The sequence below is a fragment of the Zalophus californianus genome, chromosome 12, assembly GCF_009762305.2.
Source record: "Zalophus californianus isolate mZalCal1 chromosome 12, mZalCal1.pri.v2, whole genome shotgun sequence".
Taxonomy (NCBI): Eukaryota; Metazoa; Chordata; class Mammalia; order Carnivora; family Otariidae; genus Zalophus; species Zalophus californianus.
In genome coordinates this window covers 89,510,851-89,538,206 of record NC_045606.1, presented here as the reverse complement: position 1 = coordinate 89,538,206, position 27,356 = coordinate 89,510,851, and the positions used below count along the sequence as shown (strand labels likewise).

At 41.7% G+C, this 27,356-nt stretch overlaps 1 protein-coding gene and 1 pseudogene across 1 annotated transcript in view; one reads left to right on the top strand and one right to left on the bottom strand.

Annotated features, from left to right (window-relative positions):
- CHRM2 (cholinergic receptor muscarinic 2) overlaps positions 1 to 26,382 on the bottom strand; it is a 369,062-nt gene extending 342,680 nt beyond the window's left edge. Inside the window, exons 1-2 of the mRNA XM_027574639.2 lie at positions 26,257 to 26,382; positions 16,837 to 16,945 (exon numbers count right to left, since the gene is read on the bottom strand). The gene's annotated coding sequence lies outside the window, so the exon portion shown is untranslated. The remainder of the gene's footprint in view (positions 1 to 16,836; positions 16,946 to 26,256) is intronic.
- Positions 23,068 to 26,821, top strand: LOC113911853 (annotated as a pseudogene).
- The last annotated feature ends 535 nt before the right edge of the window (positions 26,822 to 27,356 follow it).

The window sequence follows — 27,356 nt, the reverse complement described above, 5'->3', positions numbered from 1 at the left end:
CATTAGAATAATTGGGATCCCAGAAGAAGAAGAAGAGAGAGAGAGAGGCAGAAGGAATATTGGAGCAAATTATAGCAGAGAACTTCCCTAATGTGGGGAAAGAAACAGGCATCAAAATCCACGAGGCACAGAGAACCCCACTCAAAATCAATAAAAATAGGTCAACACCCTGACATCTAATAGTAAAACCTACGAGTCTCAGAGACAAAGAGAAAATCCTGAAAGCAGCTCGGGAGAAGAGATATGTAACCTACAATGGTAGAAACATTAGATTGGCAACAAACCTATCCACAGAGGTCTGGCAGGCCAGAAAGGACTGGCATGATATCTTTAGAGCACTAAACGAGAAAAATATGCAGCCAAGAATACTATATCCAGCTAGGCTGTCATTGTAAATAGGAGAGGTAAAAAGCTTCCAGGACAAACAAAAACTAAAGGAATTTGCAAACACAAAACCAGCCCTAAAAGAAATATTGAAAGGGGTCCTCTAAGCAAAGAGAGAGCCTAAAAGCAGCATACATCAGAAAGGAACACAGACAATAAACAGTCCCAGTCACCTTAACAGGCAATACAATGGCACTAAATTCCTATCTTTCAATAGTTACCCTGAATGTAAATGGGCTAAATGCCCCAATCAAAAGACACAGGCTATCAGACTGGATTAAAAAACAAGACCCATCCATATGCTGTCTGCAAGAGACTCATTTTAGACCCAAAGACACCCCCATATTGAAAGTGAGGGGGTGGAAAACCATTTGCCATGCAAATGGACACCAAAAGAAAGCTGGGGTGGCAATTCTTATATCAAACAAATTAGATTTTAAAACAAAGACTGTAATAAGAGATGAAGAAGGACACTACATCTTACTTAAAGGGTCTATCCAACAAGAAGATCTAACAATTGTAAATATCTATGCCCCTAACATGGGAGCAGCCACTTTTATAAGGCAATTAATAACAAAAGCAAAGAAACACACTGACAACAATACAATAATAGTGGGGGACTTTAACACCTCACTTACTGAAATGGACAGATCATCTAAGCAAAAGATCAACAAGGAAATAAAGACTTTAAATGAAACACTGGACCAAATGGACTTCACAGACACATTCAGAACATTCCATCCCAAAGCAATGGAATACACATTCTTCTCTAGTGCCCATGGAACATTCTCCAGAATTGATCACATCTTAGGTCACAAATCAGGTCTCAACCGATACCAAAAGATTGGGATTATTCCTTGCATATTTTCAGACCACAGTGCTTTGAAGGTAGAACTCAATCACAAGAGGAAAGTTGGAAAGAACTCAAATACATGGAGGCTAAAGAGCATCCTACTGAAGAATGAATGGGTCAACCAGGAAATTAAAGAAAAATTTAAAAAATTCATGGAAACCAATGAAAATGAAAACACAACTGTGCAAAATCTTTGGGATACAGCAAAGGCAGTCCTGAGAGGAAAGTAAATAGCAATACAAGCCTTTCTCAAGAAACAAAAAAGGTCTCAAACACACAACCTAACTCTACACCTAAAGGAGCTGGAGAAAGAACAGCATATAAAGTCTAAACCCAGCAGGAGAAGAGAAATAATAAAGATCAGAGCAGAAATCAAGGAAATAGAAACCAAAAGAACAGTAGAATACATCAATGAAACTAGGAGCTGGTTCCTTGAAAGAATTAATAAGATTGATAAACCACCAGCCAGACTTATCAAAAAGAAAAGAGAAATGACCCAAATCAACAAAATCCTGAATGAAAGAGGAGAGATCACAACCAACACCAAAGAAATACAATTATAAGAACATATTATGAGCAACTCTATGCCAGCAAATTAGATAACCTCGAAGAAATGGGTGCATTCCTAGAGATGTATCAACTACCAAAATTGAACCAGGAAGAAATAGAAAACCTGAACAGACCTATAACCACTAAGGAAATTGAAGCAGTCATCAAAAATCTCCCAACAAACAAAAGCCCAGGCCCAGATGGCTTCCCAGGGGTATTCTATCAGACATTTCAAGAAGAATTAATACCTATTCTCCTGAAACTGTTCCAAAAAATAGAAATGGAAGGAAAACTTCCAAACTCGTTTTATGAGGCCACCATTACCTTGATCCCAAAACCAGACAAAGACCCCATCAAAAAAGAGAATTACAGACCAATATCCTTGATGAACACGGATGCAAAGATTCTCACCAAAATACTAGCCAATAGGATCCAACAGTACATTAAAAGAATTATTCACCATGACCAAGTGGGATTTATCCCTGGGCTGCAAGGTTGGTTCAACATCTGCAAATCAATCAACGTGATACAATACATTAACAAAAGTAAGAGCAAGAATCATATGATCCTCTCAATAGATGCAGAAAAAGCATCTGACAAAGTACAGCATCCTTTCTTGATCAAAACTCTTCAGAGTATAGGGATAGAGGGTACATACCTCAATATCATAAAAGCCATCTATGAAAAACCTACAGCGAATATCATTCTCAACGGGGAAAAGCTGAGAGCTTTTCCCCTAAGGTCAGGAACGCGGCAGGGATGTCCACTATCACCACTGCTATTCAACATAGTATTAGAAGTCCTAGCCACAGCAATCAAACAACAAAAAGAAATCAAAGGCATCCAAACCAGCAAAGAAGAAGTCAAACTCTCACTCTTTGCAGATGATATGATAGTGTATGTGGAAAACCCAAAAGACTCCACCCCAAAACTGCTAGAACTCATACAGGAATTCAGTAAAGTGGCAGCATATAAATTCAATGCACAGAAATCAGTGGCATTCCTATACACCAACAACAAGATAGAAGAGAGACAAATCAAGGAGTCGATCCCATTTACAATTGCACCCAAAACCATAAGATACCTAGGAATAAATTTAACCAAAGAGGCAAAGGATCTGTACTCATAAAACTATAAAATACTCATGAAAGAAATTGAGGAAGACACAAAGAAACAAAAAACGTTCCATGCTCATGGATTGGAAGAACAAACATTGTGAAGATGTCAATGCTACCTAGAGCAATCTACACATTCAATGCAATCCCCATCAAAATACCATCCACTTTTTCAAAGAAATGGAACAAATAATCCTAAAATTTGTATGGAACCAGAAGAGACCCCGAATAGCCAGAGGAATATTGAAAAAGAGAAGCAAAGCTGGCAGCATCACAATTCCAGACTTCCAGCTCTATTACAAAGCTGTCATCATCAAGACAGTATGGTACTGGCACAAAAACAGACACATCGATCAATGGAACAGAATAGAGAGCCCAGAAATGGACCCTCAACTCTATGGTCAACTCATCTTTGACAAAGCAGGAAAGAATGTCCAATGGAAAAGACAGTCTCTTCAACAAATGGTGTTGGGAAAATTGGACAGCCACATGCAGAAGAATGAAACTGGACCATTTCCTTATACCACACACAAAAATAGACTCCAAATGGGTGAAAGACCTAAAGGTGAGACAGGAGTCCATCAAAATCCTAAAGGAGAACACAGGCAGCAACCTCTTCGACCTCAGCCGCAGCAACTTCTTCCTAGAAACTTCGCCAAAGGCAAGGGAAGCAAGGGCAAAAATGAACTATTGGGATTTCATCAAGATAAAAAGCTTTTGCACAGCAAAAGAAACAGTCCACAAAACCAAAAGACAACCGACAGAATGGGAGAAGATATTTGCAAATGACATATCAGATAAAGGGCTAGTATCCAAAATCTATAAAGAACTTATCAAACTCAACACCCAAAGAACAAATAATCCAATCAAGAAATGGGCAGAAGAGATGAACAGACATTTTTCCAAAGAAAACATCCAAATGGCCAACAGACACATGAAAAAGTGCTCCACATCGCTCGGCATCAGGGAAATCCAAATCAAAACCTCCATGAGATACCACCTCACACCGGTCAGAATGGCTAAAATTAACAAGTCAGGAAAGGACAGATGTTGGCGGGGATGTGGAGAAAGGGGAACCCTCCTACACCGTTGGTGGGAATGCAAGCGGGTGCAACCCCTCTGGAAAACAGTATGGAGGTTCCTCAAACAGTTGAAAATAGAGCTACCATACGATCCAGCAATTGCACTACTGGGTATTTACCCCAAAGATACAAATGTAGGGATCCGAAGGGGTACGTACACCCCAATGTTTACAGCAGCAATGTCCACAATAGCCAAACTGTAGAAAGAGCCAAGATGTCCATCGACAGATGAATGGATAAAGAAGAGGTGGTATATATACACAATGGAATATTATGCAGCCATCAAAAGGAATGAGATCTTGCCATTTGCAATGACATGGATGGAACTGGAGGGTGTTATGCTGAGTGAAATCAGTCCATCAGAGAAAGACATGTATCATATGACCTCGCTGATATGAGGAATTTTTAACCTCGGGAAACAAACTGAGGGTTGCTCGAATGGTGGGGGGTGGGAGGGATGGGGTGGCTGGGTGACAGACATTGGGGAGGGTATGTGCTATGGTGAGCGCTGTGAATTGTGCAAGACTGTTGAATCACAGATCAGTACTTCTGAAACAAATAATGCAATATATGTTAAGAAAAAAAAAAAGAAGATAGCAGGAGGGGAAGAATGAAGGGGAGTAAGTCGGAGGGGGAGACGAACCATGAGAGATGATGGACTCTGAAAAATAAAGTGAGGTTTCTAGAGGGGAGGGGGTTGGGGGGATGAGTTAGCCTGGTGATGGGTATTAAAGAGGGCATGTTCTGCGTGGAGCACTGGGTGTTATGCACAAACAATGAATCATGGAACACTACATCCAAAACTAATGATGTATGGTGATTAACGTAACAATAAAAAATTTAAAAAAAAAGAAGTTAGTGGCTAAATATATTCACACTTGTAGCCCTACCTAATAGATGTTGAATAAAAAGAACAGTTAGCCAACACAAGTGGAAGCAGTTTATATGAAAAAACAAAAACAAAACAAAACAAAACAAAAAAACAGTATGGTACTGGTACAAAAACAGACACATAGATCCATGGAACAGAATAGAGAGCCCAGAAATATTTGATTTGATTAACCTTCAATAAAGGAGGCAAGAATATGCAATGGGAAAATGACAATCTCTTCAACAAATGGTGTTGGGAAAACTGGACAGGAACATGCAAAAGAATAAAGCTGGACCACCTTCTTACATCATACACAAAAATAAACTCAAAATGGATTAAAAACCTACATGTGAGACCTGAAACCATAAAAATCCCAGAAGAGAGCAAAGGCAGTAATTTCTCTGACACTGGCCATAACAACATTTTTCGGAGACAAGAAAAACAAAAGCAAAAATAAACCATTTGGGACTACATGAAAATAAAAACCTTCTGCAAAGCAAAGGAAACTATCAACAAAACTAAAAGATAACCTCATGAATGGGAGAAGATATTTGCAAATGACATATCCGATAGAAGATTAGTATATAGAATATATAAAGAACTTACACAACTCAACACTAAAAAAGGAAATAATCCAATTTAAAAATGGGCAGAAGACATGAACCAACATTTCTCCCAAGAAGACATTCAGATGGCCAACAGTCACATGAAAAGATGCTCAACATCATTCATCATCAGGGAAATGCAAATCAAAACCACAGTGAGATATTACCTCACAACTGTTAGAGTGGCTAAAATCAAAAACACAAGTGTTGATAAGGATATGGAGAAAAAGGAACTCTCATGCACCTTTGGTGGGAAAACAAACTGGTATAGGCACTGTGTAAAACAGTATGCAGCTTCCTCAAAAAATTAAAGATAGAATTACCATATGACCCAATAATTCCACTATTGGGTATTTACCCAAAGAACATGAAAATACAAATTCAAAAATATATATGCACCCCTGTATTTACTGCAGCATTATTTACAATAGCCTAATTATGGAAACAGCCCAAGTGTCTACCAACAGATGAATGGATAAACAAGAGGTGGTAAATATATACAATGGAATATTACTCAGCCATAAAAAAGAACAAAATCTTGCCATCTGCAACAATATGGATGGATCTAGAGGGTATAATGCTAAGTGAAATAAGTCAGTCAGAGGAAGATAAATATCATATGATTTCACTCACATGTGGAATTTAAGAAACTAAACCAATGAACAACAACAAAAAAGAGACAAAAAAAACAGCCTCTTAAATAGCAAACACATGGCTACCAGAGGGGAGAGGCATGGGAGGATGAGTGAAACAGGTGAAGGGGATTAAGAGTCCACTTAGTGTGATGAGCACAGAGTGATGTACAGAACTGTTGAAGATTGTACACCTGAACCTAATATCACACTTTATGTTAATTATATTAGAATTTTAAAATATTTAAAAATTAAAAAAATAAATCATTTTCAATATAGATAACATAAATATAAATTAAAATGCTATTAGATATTTGTTTTTTGTATACTGGCCCAAACATATATGTGTACCATTTTTCTCCATTCTAACCATTAATAAAAATGGCTTCCTAACAAAATATCTTTAAAAAGCTTAAGCAAATAACGGATGTATTGTTACTTTTTTTTTTAAGATTTTATTTATTTATTTGACAGAGAGAGACACAGCGAGAGAGGGAACACAAGCAGGGGGGAGTGGGAGAGGGAGAAGCAGGCTTCCCACAGAGCAGGGAGCCTGATGTGGGGCTCGATCCCAGGACCCTGGGATCATGACCTGAGCCGAAGGCAGACGCTTAATGACTGAGCCACCCAGGTGCCCCTGTATTGTTACTTTTTAATCAAGGTGATAGAAATGAGTTAATGGTTCAAGACAGGAAACGCCAAAACTTCATGAAACCCCCCTTACACACTAGGAAGAACAAGACAACTCAACACCAACTGTCTAAATAGTAGATTAGTAAATTAATTAAACAGTACATTAATTAATGTTCTCAGTGGACTTCTTTCCCCAAACTCGTAAGCCAAGCCAGCATTTGCCCAGTAGTTAGGATTTTAGTATATGTCTGTACCAGCTGAATCTACCTTGGTGAGCATGGCCTGAATTTCCTCACCTCCTTCAGTGGGGAAGATGTCTACCACAGACGGCTTTCTACCATTTCTGTTGAAGAAAAGGCCAATTCCGTATAAGATTTATAAAGCTGTATAAACATAGTTGATTAAGCCCTTTGGGGTGAAAGGTAGAATATAAATGTAAGATATTAAAGTGCTTAATCCAAAGCACCTTATTATATCCTCCATCAAGCTGAATAAACAAAAATGCAAAGGAACATAATATATCACTGCTGGAATATCCATCAAAAACAGCCACAACTTTTCCATTTGGGGCCGATTCTATTTGTACAGCCTTAAGTTCCAAAGACTTCCAAAGGTTTGTTGAAATGTAATGCCACCCCTTCTCTTTCCCCCACCTTTGTCATTGACTTAATCACTTTCTATGTGTTAACATAAACGAAGCTATGCATCCTTGCTCGATAAGGATGATACCAAAGCCTTCAGCTGCTAAAAGAGTAATTTCATACTATAAACATCCTCTCTGGATATCAAACCCACAAACGCAATAATTAAATTTTTAAAGGTCTCGAAAAGTGGGGTGAAATATGTATATATTACTCAAATTGGAATTAACTTTCCAGTTTCCTCAGGACTGGCTGGAACATGGTAATGTTCCCATTTCTCATGTAGACTTGACAGTCCAACCTGGACGGTTTTAGGGCCAATCTAAAGCCACTGGTAAGAGCTCTTGTCCCTTGTAGAACAAGTAACTTATCTTTAGTTAGTTCAGAAATGCCCTGGCACTCCCTAGGCATAATAGGCATATTTTAGTTTGAGGAATATGGGACATATTCCAGTATACTATTGAGAGGGGCAGAAGACAGATTTCGTGTAAATGAAGGTTAGTGGTAGTACCTGCCTGCCAACAAATAGGTTCATGGCATCATAATGGTCATCATTACCACAGCCTACACACATTCAGTATTTAGTATGTGCTAGTCACTGTGCTAAGCACTTTACATGCATTCTTTATCACAAAGGAGATAGTAATATTATAGATCCCATTTCAGAAATTAAGTGATTAGTCAGAGGTTACACTCCTAAGACAAAGATGAATCTAAAGGTTTTGTAAGGCCACAGAACTAATCTAGGGTTGATTCTCAGAACATACTGCTTAGGGACACCCTACCAATGTCCAGACTCAGGCCAAAGGTAATACTGACAAATGCATACACAGCTTTTTGGCTGAATTTCTGAGGCCAATGGTGCGGTTAGCATTTCTACTGGGGCTAATATTGGGGTAAGGAATCTTATGGAGATAGGGAGAAGCTTCCACTAGAGGACTTGTCTTTCACTTTGATAGCACATAAGAGGGAGACAATGTCCATTGTCCATATGTGAGAAGTATGGAAGCAAGAAGAAGTGTTACAGATATTATAGAGGAGGAGCAAAAGCTTCCACAGCCACCCACTGGTATCACCAATGTCTGAGGCACTACCAAAGTTGTATAGGAAAAGCCTAATCCTCAGCCACACCTTGGCCTGTGAATGAACCACACTGATGTTACAGTACACTTACCCCTCAGGAGTCCCAGTGAAGACATTTCCCCTAGCTCTAATAAGTGTGTTGTTCTCTGACTTTCTTAGGTCCCTTTCATTATTCCATTTTGTGACTCTGCAAGAGTTGGGAGATCAAATTCAAAAATCCCACCTACAAGCCAACTAAGCTTCAGAAGGAGTCCCAGTTTGACACCTGACAACTATGTTGAGTGCACAGATAACTCTGTTCTGTGGTTTACAAAGATTGGTCCTGAAGGCTGGGCTGGTTTCAGCCTTTCTTCCGGAAGTAGAAGAGCATATGTGGTGTGGATGAGCAGAGGGGAAATAGCTTCAGAGGGCTGTTCTGTTCATAGGATTTTAAATTAATGTTAAAGAAGAATATTGTGTTACACTCTCAAAATCATCAAATCAAGAGCAGCACACAAACTATTTTACAATTCAGAATAAGAAAATTTGCCATAAAAGGGGAACAAAGTGCTTATGTGAGTTTCCAAGGGGAATAATTAATACACACAACAGGAAAGGCTTCTTGGTGGACATGGCAGTAAAGAAGGGCCTTCAAAATCTGATGCCCCTTTGCTTAAAGGTCATAATTGGGGGAGGTTTGAAAATAGACTGAAGGGGCGCCTGGGTGGCTCAGTTGGTTAAGAGACTGCCTTCGGCTCAGCTCATGATCCCAGGGTCCTGGGATCGAGCCCCATATCGGGCTCCCTGCTCAGCAGGAAGCCTGCTTCTCCCTCTCCCACTCCCCCCTGCTTGTGTTCCCTCTCTCGCTGTCTCTCTCTCTCTGTCAATTAAATAAATAAATAAAATATTAAAAAAAAAAAAAAAGAAAGAAAGAAAATAGATTGAACAGCAAAACTATACAAGGCTGGGCTGAAACTTAAACATATAGAGGAACACAGACCTTAGGAACGGCCCTATGGGAAAAAAATATAAACAAAAGTATTGTATTAGAAGGGTTCTATACTATGGAACACATGTGGAGGGAACTTAACCTCCAAGGCAAACACAGCTCCTCAAGTACTTTCCCTCTGCTCTTTCACATCTCTGGACAGAGGACGTAGCTCCCCAAAACATTTGCCTGTAAGCCCCTTCCCTGTAGGGCAGGATGAAGTGTCTGTTCTATGTTGAACATTCTTCAAGGTTATGGGTATCTTGCTCACCCCTGCAGTCCTAGCACAAAAAAAAATTGGGTACAGAACTGGCATTCAAAACACTTTAGATTAATAAATGAAGTACTGTGCACATAAAATGAATGGTGAATCCGCTAGAGGAATCAGGAATCACCGGGAACAAAGGTGGAGCAGGGATTTACGGATCTACGTTTACTCTGAGTTTAAGACGTGCTCTTCTCAGGCACCTGGGTGGCTCAGTCATTAAGCGTCTGCCTTCGGCTCAGGTCATGATCCCGGGGTCCTGGGATTGAGCCCTGCATGGAGCTCCCTACTCAGTGGGAAGCCTGCTTCTCCCTCTCCCACTCCCCCTGCTTGTGTTCCCTCTCTCGCTGTCTCTCTCTGTCAAAATAAATAAATAAAATCTTAAAAAAAAAAAAAAAAAAACTTGCCTCTTCTCCGGCCCTAGACTTGTTGGGGCCTCCAGGATCTAACCTCATCCTCCATGTCAGGGCAAACTCCAGGGTCTGGGAATGACAAGGGAAGCAAGAATTGGGCATATGGCCTTTGGCCTGATACATAAATATCTTGCCATCTCAGTGTCATGGTCTTAACCCTCTGTCTTTTAAAAAAAATTTTATTTATTTAGTTATTTATTTATTTGAGAAAATGAGAGGAGAGAGAGAGCACGAGTCGGGGAGTGGCAGAGGGAGAAGGGAGAAGCAGGCCCACTGTGGGGCTTGATCCCAGAACCCAGGGATCGTGACCTGAGCTTTAGGGAGTGACTTAACCAACTGAGCCACCCAGGTGCTCCTGGTCTTAACCTTCCTAAGACTCTTTTTAGGTCTTCCCGGAAAAGCCTGGTGAGAGAACACCAAAGCTAAGTTACTAGTTACAGAAGGCTGCTAGAGAGAATAATTCACGCACAAAATGTGCTGTACACTTGAAAGAAAAAATAAGAGAGGGACAAGGTGTTCGTAACAGTGAGAGAAAACAGATCTTAATGATTCCAATCTATGTTCTTCATCTTCATGGTCTGGAAGAGTAAATGTTTGTCTGAGATTATATACACAGTGAAATACACACAGGACAACTGTTGGTCTGAGGTGGCAGCTTTGCACATTATACCAAGAACTTTCTTAGCTTTAAAACCTTTTTTTTTAAAGATTTTATTTATTTATTCATGAGAGAGAAAGAGGCAGAGGGAGAAGCAGACTCCCCACTGAGCAGGGAGCCCAACGCGGGACTTGATCCCAGGACCCCGGGATCACGACCCGAGCCAAAGGCAGACGCCCAACCATCTGAGCCACCCAGGCGCCCCTAAAACCTTTTTTTAATGTTTATGGTAGATGTTTGTTTTCATCATTTCCAGGTATTAGTGGACAAAAACCATTTGGAGTATATACTTATGAAAATCTACGCTTAGTAGTATCTATTTACAGATAACTTGGTATTCTTGAGGTCCTGACAAAGCCATCTCTCTCACACGCTTTTTAAAGTTCGGTCAGATTTAGTGTAAACTCTACTTCTTAATACTGCAGGCATTCATTATCTCTTTGTCATGCAGAATGTTAACCCGGACCAACCCTCCTCCTGGGCAAGTAGTTGGGATATTTTTTCTGTATTCCATTGGTCTATTATTAGAATTATTCATACTTTTAGAAAAATTGTCATAACAATCGTTTTTAAAAGACAGAAAAGACAGATGTGAAGTGTAAATTGAAATGTAAGAAAACAAGTACCTTAGTTCACTGGACAAAGTTGGATGATGTGATTAACAGGCCCACGGCAACAAATGTATTTCTAGAACACTGTATATGGTGTGGACTCTCTGACCCAGCCATCAGCAGGGAATTCTATTTTGAGTTGGTTTTCTAGGAGGAAAATGTTTAGTTCTGAACCATTCACCTTTATTCACCCTACTCCTCATATCCAGGCATTATTTGCAAACAGGTAGCCATGGTTAGAAATTAAGGAAAGCCGTGTCTATGGAAAAGTTCCTACTACAAATATATTACTCTATCAGCCACGAACTGATAAGACTTAAAGTGACTAATCATCTCTTTTGAATGAATCTCTTTTGTGACTGTTTTTACTTTTATTGATTAACATTGAGTGAATGGTTTCTATATGGCAGGCACTCCTCAAATTGGGTTTCTGCCACAAAAGGATGGATAAAGACCCAGAGCAGGTGGGAAGTTTATCTCTTCCATAGGAAGCCAGGGAAAGAATTCCCAGACTCCAACTACAACACACATATTTTTGTTAAAATAGCAGCACACACAAAAAGAGAGAAGGTATTATTAGAGGCAAAGATTAAATAAACCAGACGTACTGAATTCCTGTATCTAATTAATATAACTTACCTAGAGTTGCACATGTCAACCCATTTTCTGAGCTGTGTCTATTTTCAACTTTCTCAGGACTATTGCCTTTCATACCCTTTCACCATTCCTAAAATTGTGTCTGGCAACCCCTGTCCCACACTGGCCCTCTTGAGCCTCTTTGCACTGATCCACTCGTTTTTTTCCATGGTACTTATTACCTTCTGATATAGTATTTATTATGTTATTCATTTTCTGCCTCCCTCTTCTAAAATAAAAGCTTTGCAGGGGCAGGGATTCCTGTTTTATTCACTGATGTATTCTAAATTCCTAAAGCTATGCCTGACAAATAGCTTGATTTGAAAAATATTTGTTAAATCAGTGAGTAAACAGATAAATAAGAAAAATAGGGTCCATGAATTATTCTTCTTTATATTTCTAGACCTAGCATAGTGTCTCACACATACACAGTGGCTACCCAATTATTGTTGATAGGATAAAGGAAGGAAGGAAGGAAGGAAGGAAGGAAGGAAAGAAGGAAGGAAGGAATACACCTGTGCTTCTGACCAACTGGCTATAGATGGGAGATTCCCTCCTTCCTTGGACTTCGGATGGCAGTCACAAATCCAGGCTGACCTGTATTTCTGACATACTGGCTATAAATTAAAGGTTCCCCGGGTTCAAGCAATCTGCTAGAACAACTTACAGAACTCAGAAAAATGTTTTACTTACTAGATCACTGGTTTATTACAAAGGATATAACTCAGGAATTTCCAGATAGAAAAGATGCACAAGGCAAGGTATGGAGAAAGGTCTTGGAGGTTCCATGCTTTCTGGGAGTGCCCCTCTCCCTGCTTCTCTACATTATCACCAACGTGGGAAGCTCTCCAAACTCTATCCTTTTGAGTTTTTATGGGGACTCCATTTAGAGGCATGACTGATTAAACCATTGGCCATTGGCGACTGATTCAACTTCTAGCCCCGGCATTCCTACACACCTCAAGAGGTTGGTGTAGGGGTAAATTCCAAGTTCTGATCCTCTGATCATGTGGTTGGTTCCCTGGAAACCAGTCCCCACCCCTCAGTTACCACTGAGCTTTCTGAAAGTCACCTCATTAACATAACAAAAGACACCCTATCATTCTTATCAGAGGAAATTCCAAGCCTTTGAGGAGCACTGGCCAGGAATGTGGTCAAAGACCAAATACATATTTCCTATTATAAATCACGGTATCACACCCCCAAACAAAGAAGATTCTTCCGCTATAGCCTTAGAGGAGGTAGTTATTCCTCCTTCAGAAAAGAGCCATTTGAATGTTTTGCTTTTGATCAATGTTTGCTCAGTTCATGTTTGGCTTGTTGGAGACGATTTTGTTAGTTGCAGAATACTATTACCACCATGCAGATTTTTTAATAAGATGAGCAGGAAAGATAATCTGTACAAGACTTTTTTACTTCTGTTAATTTAAAAATTTACTTAATTTATGTAAGGTGCTTGGGGGGGGGAAGAATTAGCATAAATATGAGAGAAAAGGATTTGGAAAGATCAGCAAGGAGAAACAGAGATTAACAAAGGAATTCTATCCAAATAGAATGAATACAGGTTTTAAAATATTGTGTAAAACTTGTGAATCCTTTCACATACTAAAAGAAAAGCCTTCTACATCTTGGTTTGAGCAGCTACTCTTCCATTCTAAGCATACAAAGAGGAAAAGGAATGCTAAAGCCAGTTTCTAAAGCAGATATTCACTCTGGCCCAAGACAATGGATTTCAGTTATCTACTAAGCTGCACTGAGAAACAGTTTTTATTGGTGTCACATGCTGTAGTACTCTATGATTTCTAGAGTACTGGTCCCTTGGATAATCAAATTCAAACTAACATACTAAATGAGCCCAGTATTAATAATCAATTAAAGTCCAGAGGTGAATTACTGAAGAGGGCATTTAAATGAAGGGGGAGGCTTGAAGATTATAGTGGGCAGGGCATATAAAAGCAAGGATAATCACATTCTATTTTAAGCAAAGATCATGGAAATCTCTGTTTTTTTGCATTATGGCAAAAATCAATTAGTCTAAAATTGGAATTTTTTTTCTGTCAGACTATACCAAGCCAAAGGGAAATCATTACATTTGACATCACTAATAAAACAGATTGGTTTTCAGTTAATACTTAGTTTTCTCTAAAGAATATAATCTCAGAAAATCATCCATCAATAGATAAGCCTACACTTCTCCCCATGTACAGACTTCTGTGCCTCAGAAGAGAAAAATCCAAGTGAGAGCATTAAAAAGAGAGAAAACAGGTATGTGCACTGATGGAAAAACAGTATTACCAGGAAAGAGTGGTTTAGTAGCTACATGGCCCAGCTTTGAACTCTACTTCACCACTCACTGTGAGACCTCAGACAAGTTACTTCAACTCTTTGGGTCTCAGTTGTCAAGTTTAAAAACTTACAAATTGATTTCACAGTATCTACTTCTAGGACATTTGTGAGACGCTAATAATAAAAAGCTTATGTAAATTCCAATTATAATCCATGGCAGAGGGCGCCTGGGTGGCTCAGTTGGTTGGGCGACTGCCTTCGGCTCAGGTCATGATCCTGGAGTCCCGGGATCGAGTTCCGCATCGGGCTCCCTGCTCGGCGGGGAGTCTGCTTCTCCCTCTGACCCTCTTCCCTCTTGTGCTCTCTATCTCTCATTCTCTCTCTCTCTCAAATAAATAAAATCTTAAAAAAAAATAATAATAGTCCATGGCAGAGAGTAACTACTTAATATTTCACGGTTGAGGATGAGGATGATGGCAATGAATTATTTTAATATAGCACCGTAACAATAACTTTTATTCATTAGACTGTCATTTAATATACGCACACATACAAATCTGCACTGGCCCATGCCCCCTACTTTCCACCCGCCCACACCCCTCTGGCAGAAGCCCAGGGTCTTCATACTTCTGACAAGATGCCTACCTCCTCCTTCCCAGCAGCCCAGTCCTGACTGCCTTGAGACTAACACCACCAAGTTCACTGTGCTTTTTGTACCTGTTTGCTTCAGTCACCAAATGATTCCCACAACTCCCAGGTATCTCTCAACTTCCATCTCTAATTCCCTAGGTATTCTTTATGCCTCAGCCCTCATTTCTAGCCAGTTCTGAAACCCAGCCATGCTTCCCTCTGAAATTCATAGCCAGCCATCAGCAAAATTCCCTATATTCTTTTTCTCCATTTCTCTTCCCGCATCCTTCTCTACTGAAACCTGACTTTCCGGACAGCCCTACCAATATCTGTATTGTCTTTCACTTCCTCCCTGTCACTGGGACTGTGTACTCCTTGCTGCTTATAGAACATAGTCTTTCTATCCTCTATAAAAACAAAAGGAAAACAAAACAAGCTTTGAATCTCCTGTAGTCAAACTATACCACCACCATCTCTCCTTGTTATAACCATTTATCATCACCAAACTGTCACTCATGCTTATTCCTTGAAGATTTTAGCTTCCGGCTGACTGTCACTTTCTGCAACAACATACCTGGGACAATTCTTAGTGGTTTAAATTTTCACGTAGATGATTACTGTAAAACCCAGACTCTTAATTCCTTAATTCTCTAAAAGGAGTTTATTTCCCACTCTCCCAGAGCCACAATTCATGCTCATATCCCAGACTTTTTCATTACCAAAAATTACAACCTCCTCAGACCTCATTTTCAAGTACCCCACTCTCCATCCAATACCTAACTTTCTAGCTCCTTCCATCTAGTGCCACAACTCCCACAATTTTTCAACTCCATCAGTACCTATAATCCATTCAACCTGCCTCTTTTTCACTGTCCTTTATTTTCTTCAATGTTTTACTTCCCTCTCTAACCAGTTGATCATTATCCAAATTAAAATGACCCCTTTCATCTACCTGAAATCTTTTGTCCCTCTCTGACCTCAACTCACTTGGTTAAACCCAGTGCTTTTGCTATTCTGCAGGTGAAATGTGGCTAGAGAAAAATACAGGCATGCTGGCTAGTCTCACTTCCAACAGGTATCCACTAATCTCACATGCACCCTTCATGGCAACCCTCCTACATTTCCTCACTCACAACTGTTTTGTAAGGTAACCTCCTCTAAAACCCCTAACTCCACCTTCCCCAATATTTATTATGTTCAGCTGATGACCTTGCTTTTCTTTCAGCAAGAGAACAGAGGAAGAAACCAAGGAGGATTTCTACAATTTCCTACAACACATCTATTCGCCCACCTGTGTCTGTGCCTGGCTTTCCTCCGTGTTCCCCAGCTAAGGCCTCCCATTCCACCTGCTCCCATGCTCTCTCACCTACTCAAAGACATCATTGCAGCAATTCCCCTCTTTCCCTCCTGTATCGTCAATTCCCCTTCACTAGAGCAACACTCCAGTAGGACACAAACCTATTTCAATTTCTACCTTAAAAAATACTACCCTAAACTACCTTAAAAAAAATAATTAAAAAAAAAACCTTTCTTAACCACTAATCACCTTCCATTTAACATCTCACTTCTATATGATACTTTTAAAAGAAGAACTCTATCAAGTGTTGTCCCTATTCACTATCTCTATTCTTTCTCTCTCTTGTGTCTCAAAAGCCTGATTGAATTAGGAGTTTGCCCTCTCCTTAAAACAACCAGAAAGTTCCAAAGTGAGCAATAATCTCTTCTTGGTAAATTCAATGGCCACTTTTCAAGGTTCCTCCCACTTGACATTTCAGTAAACAGTAACTCCCTCTTCTAACTACTCAGGAAAAAAAAAATAATTAGAGCCATCCATGTCTTCTCTGCATCCCTCATGCCCACAGCTAACCCACCATTAAATCCCGTCAGCAGTTCTTTCCAAAGGTATGTGGACTCAAACTCACCACATCCACGGCAATCCCAGAGTCTGTGCCATCACCATAGTCCATGGCTGGATAGCTGGCAAGACGTGCTGTCTCCCTGCTTCTGTCGTTGTCCTCTGTGGTCTCTTCTCTAGAAAGCAGAGAAAGTGACCCTCGTAAAATGTAAGTGATTTCCACCCTCCCTTAAAGTCATCTATTATCAGGGGTCATCAAACTCCCATCTGCAGGTCAAATCCAAACAGTAGACCCCAGCACAGAATGATTTTTACATTCTTTAGGGGTAAGCAGAAGAAGAAGCAAGAGCCTAAGTGGAAGAAGAGGGAAAGGAAGAAGAAAAAGAGGAGGAGGGGCATATGTGAAGAGATCTTGTCCTGCAAAGCCTAAAATATTTACTGTCTGGTTCTTTATTTGCCATCCCCTGACCTACACAAGCTGTCTCTCTCTAATCTCTACCTCTCTGACTTCCTCTACTTTAACCATATTAATATTCTTGTTCTCTTTTTTCAATATTCCAAACATGCTCTGCCTCAAGGCTTCTGCACTGGCTATTCCGGATTCTGTGCCTTCCCCAGATATCCCTGTATGGATGGGCATCTTCACCGACTACTGGTCTTTGTTCACATGCCAACTTCTCAAGGAGACCTTCATTGACTGCCCCTTTCAAAATGCACCACTTCTCTCTAGCACTTCCTATATTCCTTCCTGTTTCATTTTTCTCTCGAGCACTTAACTGTTGGTTTGAAAACTGGCCCCCATCACGGGGGGCACAGAGAGACTGAAGAAAGAAGCAAACCACCCTGAATCGGTAGGTGGCAGGTTGAATAAGAAAGGTAACTTACATACAGGGCTTGCCTTGGGGGCCACAGGCAGATCTCAGCACCCACTCAGCAGAATCTCAAAAGTTTACACAGAAGCCTTAACAAGGTCCAGTCAGGTACTCAGTCCAGATGGTCTCAACAACACCTTGTTCTCTCAAGGCTCTAGGTGTCCTTGAAACTGGTTCCCACAGTGGGCTGAATGCACATCCAAGGACATGGGAAAGGATGAAGAGCCTCTGACTGCCCAGGTCCTGCTTTCAGGTTGAATGGTGGTCATATTTTCTCGATGACCTCCTCCAACAATCACTGACTAGCGCGTTACATATTTAACTCATGTTTTATTGACTGTGACAACCCCAACTAGAATGTAAGATCCACAAGAAAAGGGATGTACATTCACCTCCTTCACAGCAAGGTACCCAGCATACATGACAATGCCTGACACACAGTAAGCACTCAAAAAATACTTGCTGATTCAAAGAAGTGATATATTGTGAACTCTGCTAGGTTTTGGTCATGTAAATATGCACCTTCTCTGCAGTCTTGTGGCCACTGTTAATAAGTGAAAATGCTAAAGTTTTCTCTTGATTTGCAATATATTTTGGTTGTTTGCTGTTAGCATAACAAGACTTATTCTACTACTTACCTAAGCTGAACCCAGTGTGACAGACAAGCATTCTCAGCAAGAATAACATAGAAGTAAAATGTTTTGTTGCACCCTTTAGCACCTGCTTCACTTTGTCCAATCTTCTCATAATAAACTGTCCCCCTTCTATTCACATGTCTGCTCTTCTCTCCGCTGTTCACTTCCTCTCTTTTACTTCGTATCAAAAATATATATGAGAGAAAGAGAGAGAATGAAAGAAATAACTAAAGTAGGAAAAAAGAAAGGCACCTTATATCCTGAATTAAGATTCATTCAATCAATAAATGAGATTTATTTATAAACAAGGAAATAAAGAGTAATGAGGGTGGGTAAAAGATGAGAAAAGTGAGCCAGAAGGCCACTCCCATTTACTAATCACTATTCACCCTGCATAAAGGTGTGGCATGGATGATAATGCTGGGATATGGGGCTTGAAAAGGATGTAAGTAAGGTCATCGTGGAAAGCTGGATTCTCACACTGACCAAGTAAAAACTGTTATTTTCATTCATGACCATCAATTCCCTAACCATAGATATAAATAAAAAGTAGACTATAAATCAACCTTAATCTGTCCTTACTTCTGTAGCAAACATCAAAGCACATCCTCTACTTAGTGATAAATTTATAGAAACATCCTTGCCCACGAATTTCAGGACAATGAACCACCAAGTGATCTCAGACATCGGAGACTCCTTTCCGTTCAAAATCCCACCAATTAATTCTACTACTTTCCATTCCTGTGAAGCAATAGTCTCCTAGACTTCTCTAGTTACATTTTCTTTTTCTTTCTCTGGATAATTCTGACTTTTGTCCAGTCATGTCAGAACCTGTAACTGTCAGTAACAGTCATCAGGAAACAGATGAAAAGCCAAAATTAAACGACTGGAGGTGTGTTTAATGAAGGCCCTTTTCAAAGACATGGGCAAGGTTTAGGGGAAAAAATGCAATAATGCAGTACCCCAGACTTATTGAGATCAGGGTGATACTCTTAGGTGCAAAAAAAGACCAGGGACAGGAGTAATTATAGAACTCAGAGAGAGTACTCTATAAGAGGGGTCACCTAAGAGGAACTGTAGCCTTCAGTAGAGGGCAGAGCCTACCCACAGGGAACCTGCAGGGATTTCCTCTCAATCTCCAAATCTCTTGTTGGTGCCTCCTACTGACAAAATCCAAGTAGAAGCCATAGGACAAAGAAGACTAACAATAGAGTCTATACAGGTCACTCTCCCAGAACACAGAACAGGAAAGAGAAGCATGGGGATGCATCTGGAGCACTAAATGTCATCATTGGTTAATTGTAATCTCTGTGTCAAGTAAATACTTTTCACAGACAGTTCCCAGATCAGTCAAAATGCTGGGGGTCACAGAGAAAGAACTAGTATGTTAAAGAAACAGCATACAGTCTTCATATTGCAAAAGACATTTAATATGTGGGATTAGATTCTCATACCAGGTAAATTCCTAAGAGGATTTCTGTAATTTTTTCAGGTTAAAAGTTAATCATGACTATGTTCATAAATTTGTCAAGACAGTATGACTAACAGGGCATAAGAATCTTTATTAAATAAACCTCATTCTTCGTATCTAAAACATGAACTCAGTGGGTTTCTGAACTGGAATGACAACTCCCTCTGTTCCTTTGCTCCTTCCAACCTTGCTCCGTCCCTGTTCCCATTCCAGGTCACTGTTCAGCGTACTAATGCCAAGCCTGCTTTTACCCAAAGTGCCTGTTTCGTATGCTGTCATATATATACTGCCGGTTGGATCTCAGCCAGTGGAATTAAATGAAATGGTTTTCTGTCAGACTGAATACTAATTATGTCTTCATGCCAAAGCTAGGTCTGCATAATGACATCATTTGCAAGTAGTCTGGAGGTTGAAGCTCAGATAAAGTTTGCCCTGATATTTAGGGATACAAGCAAAGTGGTGCTAGGCTGTTTAGTCTACCTGTTTTGTGTTGGTTTCCTTGTTTGATAGATATGGCTCTGAAAATCCAAGGTCTTCTCTTGGGTAACACTGTGGATTAAGTAAATGCTGTCCTCCAATTTCAAGGCTTCAAACCCACAACTCAGTTTCCCAGGGAAGCCTTTGGGACACTAACTTTTTTTGAATTGCCAAGGGCCTTGTAATCCCTTCAGGTCACTCATATATGCCTAGCATGATAAAATATCTGATCTTCTGAGACAGTATGGTTTATATCTGTTGGTAATTCTGAAATGTTCCCACTTCGTGCACTGTCTAAACCCTGACCTCATCAGCCTATCAGAAAAAATATCCTTCACCCTTCCAAAGAGGTGTACATATTTTGCAGCATTCACTGCGCTCAGTTAGCTAAATTACTAATAATTCCATGCTCTGATAACAATGAGAAGAACACTTCCCCAAAGCCTTTTTCTCTCAGTTGACATTTTAAAACTTTTTCTATAGGAGTAACCATACTCTGGGAGTAAAAAGACAAAGAATAGACTCACGTTAAGGGAGGCCCACGGGGAACAAAAGTTTAGGTCAGGGGGAAAACGTATGTTATCTATTCCATTCAACACACCCATAACACAGTCTTTGAGTTTAAAGTATCTTGCTAGGTATATAAAGCATAGACTAACATATGTGAATCCTGTGCTCCAACATCTCATAATTATATGGAATTGTGGAAAGAGAATCAGGTAGGTTATCAAAAGTTGTCACTTTTAGGTCAATGTGTATTGAACTAAAGAGGTGTAGAGCCTTGGAAAACCATTTAATTCTCCTGGTAATTGAATGATGAGAATAAATGATCACAGGTTTATATGGGATTCAAATTATCTTCTCCTCTCAGGCTATATATATTCATATTGAAATCATTCTTTTAAAGTCTAAAAAATTTACTGCTATACAGGGGCGCCTGGGTGGCTCAGTTGTTAAGCGACTGCCTTCTGCTCAGGTCATGATCTCAGGGTCCTGGGGTCGAGCCCCGCATCGGGCTCCCTTGCTCAGCAGAAAGCTTGCTTCTCCCTCTCTCACTCCCCTGCTTGTGTTCCCTCTCTCGCTGTGTCTCTCTCTGTCAAATAAATAAATAAATAAAATCTTAAAAAAAAATAAAATAAAATAAAAATAAAAAATTTACTGCTATACCAACATAATTGCTTTCTATTGCTGTCAGAGAGGTAGCCATTATCTCTGAACATTATGACATGTTCCACTGAGTTTTAGAGTGCCAGTAACAAGTTAGAAACTCAAGACACTGATTTTTTTAACCTAAATATTTGGCCTACAATTAGAAAATTCTTTTTTCCAAATGAGTGACCTGTACTGCTTACCCTCCCACAAACGTCCCTTATATAGTTTATATTTAACTGAAAAGGCACTTCTGTTCCTTTTTACTTTATTATGTAGAAGCAGGCAAGAAGCACAGTAAACAAGCAAATGTCAACAAGGTTCAAGGCAGTGAAATACAAAGTCTGAAAACACTGAGGTCAAATCTCCAGACCAGCGCCCAGGGCAACTCAGTGGCAATCCACCACTGACTCTTTTGTCAAAAATTTCTTTCTTCTATTTGCTTTTACCACTATAGCTACAAGGCATGACTCCACGTGACTGTCCTGGAGTTGAAAAGCCTCAAACCTTTTAAAATTCATGTTCTCATCCACTTGGGGGAAAAGATCATCTTCATCTGCCCAAGACTTTTGTGGCTGTGTTGGATTATAATCCATCATGAGAGTGATCATCAGACGATTTTTTATTATATCTCAGTATGTAATGTATACCTGATTTGGTATAACCGAATTTTTCTTATACTTCAGAGTTTTAACCCCTTAATTCACTAGATTCTTTGAAAGAGGAGCCAAGAGGCTGACCAGAGCTAAAAAGCTCCTTAAACTTTGTGTGTAGATGGTATATACACTTACGTTTTGTTTTGGTGCCCGTGCCATAAAAGGAGTTTTTTAAAAAACAAAAATATCTTCGAGACAGTTGGCCAACTAATAGTAAGTGAGGTCAAATGAGCAATGGCTCATTATCAAAGACAACCGGAAAATATGACCACCATCTTCAAATACTTAAAGATCCAACAAATAGAAATAAAAATGTCAATGTAAGAAAAACCCTCCCGATCCTTTGTGCTGTCTTATGATGGCATGAACTTCTTGGGGAAACATGTTTCCCTGCCACATTGCTCCAAAAAGAATTTAAGGTGGGATTCAAGGATAAATAAAATATTGGAAATTTATATGAATTAACTGCAGACAAGAATACATAGAAGATAGTAGGCTCCTACTGGCTTTATGATTACATGTCAGGGTGTTATAGAAGGGACTTCCATGTAGAAGGTTGAAAAAAATAATTCAGAAGAGTCACTGAATCTGAGTTAAAACTGAGTTAACATCTAGGGGTGCCTGAATGGCTCAGTTGGTTAAGCATCTGGCTACTGATTTCCGCTCAGGTCATGATCTCATGGGTCGTAGGAGCGAGCCACATTTGGGGCTCTGTGCTCAGCGGGGAGTCTGCTTGAGATTCTCTCTCTCTCCCTTGCCCTCTGCCCTACCCCCCCTGCTCTCTCTCTCTCAAATAAAATCTTTTAAAACAAAACTGTGTTAACCTCTGACACAAATGAAGAAAATGTTTCTTCAGTAATTCTGACCCAAGATAATCAATACTGAATTTTATTGTTTGCTGATATCCTTTCCAGTCAGTACCTCCTGGGGCAGTCCATCTTCTTGAGGGATAACTAGTTGTGATAAAGTTCTTTAAACTGAGCCAAAATCTACCACTCTTTAATTTCTCTTCACTATTCCAAGCTTTATAGCTCTGGAATGGCCCAGGTAAAACCTATTCTTTTTGAACATCAGCCCTTTCAGGAACTGGAGACAGCTGTTATGCCCCAGTTAATCTTCTCTTGCACAGTGGTTAAGAGTTTAGGCTTTGAACCCAAAGAGTTGGGTCTCAATCCCGTATTCACAATAAAATAGCTTTTCGTTCCAGACAAGTTACTTAAATGCTCTTGAGTTTCCGCAGTTTTAAATGGAGAAATAATATCTACCTCAACAGTTGATTGTAAACATTTTAAAAAATGACATAAAAAAGAACAATAAATAAGCATAATACTTGGTGCATAGCATATGCTCAATAAAGTTCCTCTCACATCCTCTTTATTCCCAAATATCTGACATTTTCCTTAAATGGCTTGTACTCTAAATTCCTTATTACCACATCACAAACCATCACTATAATTCTAAATTCTAGAGGACATCAAACCCTTTTATAGGTGAGACGTAGACATTTAGAGGAGTGGTTTTTGAACCTATATGATTCAACACCTCTTTTTATAACAAATATTTTGTAATGCTCTTTACAATCCTTCAAATTCATTAGTAAAAATTAATCTACCTGCAACAACGATTTCAAATAATTAATATTTGAATATATCTGGATTCAGCCCCCTCAAGCCCCGCCCCCAGGACCTGCCCATCATAGCTGCTGTAGGCACATCATGGCCAAACGGCCCATGTTTGAGTGTGGCTAAGCCCCTGAGCAGCAGTGAGGTTTGAACTCAGGGTTGGCCTGGAGCCCCATGCAGCCCTGAGGGTGGCCGTGGCCACGCCAGAGGCGATGAGCTTCATGTACAGATCTGAAGCTTCAGACACTGTCACCTCTGACTCCTTTAGCCCAAACAACCTCATTTCTGACCCCCAGCTCAGGAAAGCAGCACAATCAGGAGGAACAAAGCTTTGGCTGAAGCAAAAGTGTGGTGAACCTGCAGGCCGACCTCACCCTTGACATTCTCATCAAATCTGGGGAGAACCAACCTGATGCCAGCATGATGTTAAACATCTCAGGGCACAGCTGGCACTCCTTGGCCCCAAAGCTACCATTTCAGCTCCTCTACAACTATGACCGTGCTAATGTGAGGTAGGGCCCTGACAGTGCAGCTCCCAGGAGAGCAAAGGGAGCCTGGAATAGCGGAGGATACCCACCCTGCCATCTTCTTTCCCCTGGCAAGTCCACCAGCAGCACTAATCAGCTCAGGTACCTCTGTAACAAGACTTCCCTTATAGCTCCTTCTCCCAGTTCTAGCATCTTTGATCATCCACCCCCTGGCATCTCTGGCCAGTGTTTAGGCTCCATGGATATCACTTCTGTTCAAGGTTGCCTCCTAGAAAGGATGTGACAGCCAGACACTTGCTATGTCAAGACTCCCCAGGGGCAGTCTCAGCAGACTATGAGGTGAACTCTTCAGCCCTGCTTCTCCAAGGTAGTAGGCCTGAGCATCAGCAGATGGTCAGGCTTAGGATAAAAGGCATAATGTTCCTCTGGGCAAGGGAGAGCCACCCCTGTCATGTAGCCAGCAGTGCCCCAGTTCCTTGGAGACCGCTACTGACAACATGCCTCCTAAATAGGGCGCATCCCCAGCTCACAATGTCAGCCTGCAGCCTTTCAGCACTGAGAGCCACCTAGCTCTTCATCTAGCCTCGATCAGAAATGGTTCTGCCAGCCTCAGGCAAACTCTGCAGGCTCTCTAAAAACTCCCTTCATAGAGGAACAGTCGCATACTGTGCTCGAGAAGAGTCTAGAGAATAGTGTCCCCAGTACAGCCCAAGCAGAATTACATCCAGAAGGCCCAACCTGACCAACTCTGATGCTGACTGACATCTACCTGGTACACTCTGCCCAGGTGCCCCAGCCTTCCATGGGTACTAAGAGCACACTCCACCTTGCACTAGCCAAGGAAACTGGATATACAGCTCCTCAGGGAGCTTACGAAAAGATGGCTACTCTTGATGAGAATGGAAACCAAAATGGATCTGGCAGACCTGGGTTTGACTTCGATGAGCCCCGAGAACATGAGTCAATGTCCCCAGGAGAGAAGCTTGAAACTACAGCCAAATGTATCCCTTCCAAAGTCCATTTCTCTTCAGTACCTGAAAACGAAGAGAATACCTCTCCGAAGGGACATCCCACCCCTCTCCAAGGCAACAGCTCATATTCCAGTGAGAGAGAGAGCAACGACAGCAGCAGCTCACCTTCTAATTACCACAGCCTCCAATCCCCTCAGGCGAGTGGATGAAGACGAGAGATCTTCCAGGCATCCAGAGCCTTGGGCGGGCGATTTCCACAAAGACCCGCAGAGGCTAGAGAAAAGAAGGCCTCGCCCAGAACCTGTGAAGCAACTTTGGCAGGACCAAGTCGTCCTTTTCCTCTTTCCAGAACATTCTTAGAAGTCTAAGAAGGCAAGGCAGCCCAGAGCTGGGAGGGGGAGCCCTGGATGCCTGCCCACCTGGGCAGTCAACACCCACGCGGAGAACGCTGGAAGGAAAGCTGTTCCTAATCACAGGAGCCAGGTGGCCAGGCTAGTTTCCTATCCAAGGTTCGAGGGGGAGGGCCTGTGCCTTGGTCTCTTCCCACTGCTCAGAACCCAGGTATGAGGAGCCACCCTGCCCACCGCACCAGTGCACATCCAGTCTGGGCAGGCGCAGATTGTGCAAGGCTTTCAGTGCAGGAAGCCCCACTGCTTGGGGCTGGAGGTTTCCAAAATGGAGCAGCGGGACCAAGAGAGCCGAAGACGTTCAAGCGCGGGCAGCTCCACTCACTGCCACAACTATCGGCCCAAGAGGCCGGTCCCAACTTTCAATGCTTTGGGAAACGACGACTTCCAGGAGACAAAAACCAACATCCGGTTCTCTGAATCCGCTGAAGCCCTAGGCAATGGGGAGCAACACTTCAAAAACGGGGAGCCGGGGCGCCTGGGTGGCTCAGTCATTAAGCGTCTGCCTTCGGCTCAGGTCATGATTTCAGGGTCCTGGGATCGAGCCCCGCATCGGGCTCCCTGCTCAGAGGGAAGCCTGCTTCTCCCTCTCCCACTCCCCTGCTTGTGTTCCCTCTCTCACTGTGTCTCTCTGTGTCAAATAAAGAAATAAAATCTTAAAAAAAAAAAAAAAACGGGGAGCCAAAGCCGGAAGAAGTTTCTGGTCCCCCCCCCGCCAACCCCGAGGCCACACACTCACCGGCTCCGCAGCTGGAGCACCTTCAGCTCTTCAGCGAGGGCAAGGAGGCCGTGTGGCGGGACCACAGGCCCTTGCGCCCAAGTCACCCGCGCAGACGCCCGCTCAGCCGGGCTGACCAGAACAGCATTAACGGCGCGCAGGCCCGCGACCTCGAGACCACCTTCTCTTGACGCGCCACCTCTTAGGGCAGAGGCTCCCGCCGGCTTCGGCCTCCCAGCACGTCCTGCGTGAGCCGCACCATGTGACCCCGGGCGAGGGCGACCCCGCCCCCCACCGCCTGGAGGGGGTCTGCGCTGAGCCTGCCTTCTCTCCTCTTCCACTGGCCCCTCCCCCCCACCCAGCAGAAGAAGGGCTCCTGCTTGGAGCCACAGGAGATGTCCGAGGTGGGGGTCCTAGGGGAGGCCAAGCCAGGGGAGCCCCTGGGCTCGCAGAGGAAGGGGCTGCGTTTCCAGAAAGCGCGGTGGCCCCCCTGGGTGAAAGGGAATGTGTGAGACTGGACAACCTGGCCAACTACCCTTGGGAGGACCAATTCCAGGATTACCGGCATTTTGTGAAAATGAAGTGAGCACTCCTCACTGAGCAGCAAAAAGCTGGGTAACAAGATCAAACCTGGCTAGGAGCAAGTCAGCTGTGTGCTGGAGGTTCTTGCCTTGGATTTCATTCCTAAGGCAGGGGCCCCGGCTCTGCCCCCAAAGCTGGCACACGAAATGACTGCTGGTGGGGAATGTACTTTCAGTGGTACTTTACCAACACGAACTTCCTCTCCACTTCAACCTCTTCTGAAATACCCAACCAAAAGATTGCCCTTTATTTCAACATAATTTAATCTAAAAATGTTTCTCTCTAAACCACCATTTAAACTATACAGGTTGTTGAGGGCAGCTCAAGCCTGGGTGACTCTGTAGGTTGAGCGTGGGACTCTTGATTTCAGCCCAGGTCATGATCTCAGGGTGGTGGGATGAAGCTCCGTCCTCATCGGGGAGTCTGCTTGGGACTCTCTCTCTCTCCCTCTCCTCCATCTGCCCCTCCCCACATTCTTGCTCTCACTCTCTCTAAAATAAATAAATCTTCAAAATTATATATATATAACATATATATAT